The sequence below is a fragment of the Chinchilla lanigera genome, unplaced genomic scaffold, assembly GCF_000276665.1.
Source record: "Chinchilla lanigera isolate Chin_1 unplaced genomic scaffold, ChiLan1.0 scaffold00092, whole genome shotgun sequence".
Taxonomy (NCBI): Eukaryota; Metazoa; Chordata; class Mammalia; order Rodentia; family Chinchillidae; genus Chinchilla; species Chinchilla lanigera.
This window is the reverse complement of record NW_004955493.1, coordinates 8,193,530-8,197,057: the sequence shown is the minus strand read 5'-3', so window position 1 is coordinate 8,197,057 and position 3,528 is coordinate 8,193,530. Positions and strand designations below refer to the sequence as shown.

The 3,528-nt window shown below is 50.7% G+C and overlaps 1 protein-coding gene and 1 long non-coding RNA gene across 4 annotated transcripts in view; one reads left to right on the top strand and one right to left on the bottom strand.

The window, feature by feature from the left end:
- Window positions 1-465, bottom strand: part of Itgax (integrin, alpha X (complement component 3 receptor 4 subunit)) — a gene marked incomplete in the record, with an annotated part of 23,704 nt that extends 23,239 nt beyond the window's left edge. The window contains 1 exon segment of the mRNA XM_013504859.1: window positions 343-465.
- Window positions 466-599: 134 nt separating this feature from the next.
- Window positions 600-3,528, top strand: part of LOC102006143 — a 19,729-nt gene continuing 16,800 nt past the window's right edge. For 2 of the 3 annotated variants that reach the window (XR_001231287.1, XR_001231286.1), the window contains exons 1-4: window positions 600-732; window positions 926-1,188; window positions 2,128-2,263; window positions 2,932-3,131. This is a non-coding gene — a long non-coding RNA (uncharacterized LOC102006143). Of the gene's footprint in view, window positions 733-925; window positions 1,189-2,127; window positions 2,264-2,931; window positions 3,471-3,528 lie in introns of those variants that run through there. The other variant, XR_264097.2, reaches the window with a different exon arrangement.

Genomic DNA, 3,528 nt, shown 5'->3' with positions numbered 1-3,528 from the left:
TTATTCATAATATATTGCACAGCCAGGCGTGGTGGCGCACGCCTGTAATCCCAGCACTCAGGAGGCTGAGGCAGGAGGATCGTCGCAAGTTCAAGACCAGCCTGGGCTACAAAGTGAGCTCAAGGCCAGCCTGAATTGCACGGCAAAACCCTGTCTCAAATACAAAAACAAAAAAAAAGTCATAATATATCGCACAAGCCTAATTAGAGGCTGACTATACAAGTCCCTTGCTGCAGGAGGATTCACAGACCGCAAGGCGCCAGGGCTGGGGTCCTGAAGGCCAGTGGGTAAACAGGACGACTGCTTTGGAAAGGAACGAGCAGAGACCTCAGGGCATCTTACCTGGGTGAGAGGTGTGGATTTCTCAGAGGGCTTCTTGGACGAGGCCACGCTTGACTTGAGTATTGAAGGCAACTGATGGTGCGCAAGTGCAGGAGAGCACGTCGTCGAGGAAGGGACCGCCGGCTGTGGGAGAGGATGAGGCAGAGGACTTGTGAAATCAGAGAGGAGACTGGGGAGCGTGGGAGGTGAGAAGTGACGAGAGGTGTGGTCAGGGTATCGGGTGGAGGGGAAGAGGAAGCTGACCCCAGGCTCTGAAAATCCCCTTTAGCTAGGCCCATTTTGTCCTGCAGGTAGAAGAGAGCATTAAAGGGAGTGAGAACTGAGACCTTCAGATTTATCTTTGAGGAAGCAGGACAGAATTACCTGGAGACAGAGCCCACCATCAGAGAGGTATGCGGGAGGCTGGAGGGCAGGGGGGTGATTGTTCATGGCCTCAGAATGGTGGTGACCGTCCCAGGGCTGGGGACTGCTGGAGGAAAGGGGGAGGGTGACACCAAGTTGGGCTTTGAGAAAACCAGAATAGAATGCCTAAGGGCCCGGTGTATTTGAATCTCTCTATGCTCCCGTTTCCTCATCTGCAAAGCGAGCGCGATAACAGAAGTGAACACCTCTTACTGATAATGGAAGTTTGAGTCAGTAAGACAGTCTGCTTAGAAGAGCGTGTAAGCAAGCAGCCAGCTCAGCGTCACTTCTCCGGGCCCAGCAGACGCAGGGACCCTGCTCTGAGGGAAGCTGACAGCTCCGAACTACCCCAACACTGCCCACCGCAAAGATGAAACACACTTTAGAAACTTCATTGTTTGGCTTGAAGACCAGAAAATCAGGCACTAAAGATCAAAGAGAGAGGTAATTTAAGAAACATCCCCAGCAGCGACTGGCCCAAGTTCTTGGGGAAGTACCTCAGAGCTGTTAACTGTCCTTCCAAGATTCAGGATGGATGGGAAGCAAGTGACTAGCTTCTTGGTTTAGCTGTTAGACTTGAACATGGAGATAATGCTGAAAAACACAAGGACCTAACACCGGGTGATGCAAAAAATATTGACAAGGCAGAGCCACTGTCAATTCGGCTGTAAATAATTCCAGTTTTAAGGCTGGTGTAATGGCTTTGGCTAACCTCCTATAGATTTAGCCATGGTGATCTGCATTTTGGTTCAGGAACACCTAACACAGGATGCAGCGGTAGGCACTAAAGAAAATTAAACCAAAGAGAGTTTGCCTTTTGCTTTAGACAAACATTATTGGGTTTTTTGGGGGGGGTTGTTTTTGTTTTTTTGTGTTTTTGCGGCAAGATCTTGCTACGCGGTTCATGCTGGCCTTGAGCTATGGAAAAGGAGTGCCGCACTGTTGCAGGCCGCCGGGCGACAGGGCGGGGAGAAATGAGGAAGTCCTGGCTCTGGCAACAGAGGCGGTCAGGGACCCTGGCAAGGCCAAGCTGGCATGGGCTGAGGGTGAGGGACATGGGCAGCAGTATCCCCTGGAGGGGGGCAGCTGCAGGGAGACCGCAACACCACATGACTGGAAAAAAAGCCTTTGATACAGTATCCAGAGCTGAAGAAAACTGAGATAAATTCCATAAAAGAAATCATGACAGAAAAATCCACAAACGGCAAAGGACAAATAGCTCAGATTCTGGGCAAATTGAAAATTACTTAACCAGAAGAAGGCGGGAACTGAAGGCTGACCTCACAGACAGAGTAAATGCCAGTGAGGTCTCAGCCCTCAAGGATGCTGAAACCCTCTCGGGCTTGATTTATTCTTCTCCTTTTCCTTGTTCCCTTGCCCCAGGGTTGGGTCTCACCCTTGTCTTGGAGGAGATGAGGAGAGTAGAAGAATGAGACCCCATCTCTTTCCTCAAGCTGTCCAGCATGTCCCTCTGGTGCTCTGCCCACTCAAGGTGAATTCTAATGGGATAAAAACAAAGGTAAGAACTCTCTTCTGGCCAGGGTGGTGGCGCACACCTGTAATCCCAGCATTCTGTAGGCTGAGGCAGAGGATCGTTGCAAGTTCGAGACCAGCCTGGGCTACAAAGTGAGCTCAAGACCAGCCTGAACTGCAGAGCAAGACCCTGTCTCAAAAACGGCAAAACAAAACACAAACAAACAAACAAACAAAAGAACTCACTTTTGCCAAGAATGAATTGAAATCATAAAAGTGTATAACAGAAAAGAGAGCTAAGAGCAATAAAGGGGCAGACTTGCATCTCAGCCCAGGGGAGCTATGCGTCCGCTAGGCTCAGCTCTCTACATCTGGCGCCCTGGTGTTCAGAGCCCAGTATGAGCCAGGGGCCGATCAAGGGCAAGAGCGGGGTCTGGAGGGTCTGGAGAGCAGCCAGCCCTTCCCACTGTCTGCCGCTGGCGTCCCAGACTCACTAAGTTTGTGCTCCGACCCTGAGCCCGGGGTACTGGGGAAGAAGGTTCCAGCCAGCTGTAGGCAGGAGGGGCTGCAGCTGCTCCAGCACATGCAGGGGTGGGGGCAGAGGTGTGGAAAACCCAGGTCAGAAGCTGCTGCCTTAATTCGGGTCTCATTTGCCTACGCTAAGTGGACCTGAGCAGTTCTGAGTCTCCTCCCTGGGTCATTTGTTTTGTGCAGAAAGAACAGAACCGAAACTGGAGGGATTTCTCAGCCTATTTCCATGTCATCCTGCCCCACGGGACCTGAAAGGAGTCACACCGAAGTTCCTGCCTGTCTTCTTGCCACATACGATCTGCCTCACTTCCCTGTCTTCGAAGGACAACTCCATTGTGTCGCAGGATTTTCTTCAGCTAGGATTTCTTTTCATTCTATCTACGGTATAGAAACACAAATACGCACAGATGCTCAGAAAGCGGTCCCTTTCTCCAGGCACCAAGGTCTAGCTACCCTCCTGGTCCCTGGGCAGAGCATTCTGCGGGGATGATTTAGGAGCGCTGGAGGATTGCAGTCAATGGTTGGGAAGCACGGGGCAGGAAAAGGAGAAGCAAGCGTAGGGTAATGACAGCTTGATGGCAGAAAAAAGGAGCTGTGATAATACCGACATGTATCACCATACCATTTATTCAGATTAATTCATTGCAGGGCCGGGGATGTAGCTCAGCAGCACAAGTGCCTGCCTGGTAAGCGCAAGGTCCTGAGTTCGATTCCCGGTACCAAAAAAAAAAAAAAAAAAGGCCAAATTAATTCATTGAATTTGCATAACAGGCCTGAGTG